Here is a 311-nt window from a genome sequence, read left to right as displayed (position 1 = left end):
GGACACAAGTCAGTCAGTATACTGCCACCTTCAGGAGACAAGTCAGTCTGTATACTGCCACCTTCTGGACACAAGTCAGTCAGTATACTGCCACCTTCTGGAGAGAAGTCAGTCAGTATACTGCCCCCTTCTGGAGACAAGTCAGTCAGTATACTGCCACCTTCTGGAGACAAGTCAGTAAGTATACTACCACCTTCTGGAGACAAGTCAGTCAGTATACTGCCACCTTCTGGAGACAAGTCAGTCAGTATACTGCCCCCTTCTGGAGACAAGTCAGTCAGTATACTGCCACCTTCTGGAGACAAGTCAGT

The sequence above is a fragment of the Austrofundulus limnaeus genome, unplaced genomic scaffold (assembly GCF_001266775.1).
Source record: "Austrofundulus limnaeus strain Quisiro unplaced genomic scaffold, Austrofundulus_limnaeus-1.0 Scaffold2787, whole genome shotgun sequence".
Taxonomy (NCBI): domain Eukaryota; kingdom Metazoa; phylum Chordata; class Actinopteri; order Cyprinodontiformes; family Rivulidae; genus Austrofundulus; species Austrofundulus limnaeus.
The sequence above is the reverse complement of the archived record's forward strand: the minus strand, read 5'-3'. Positions refer to the sequence as shown.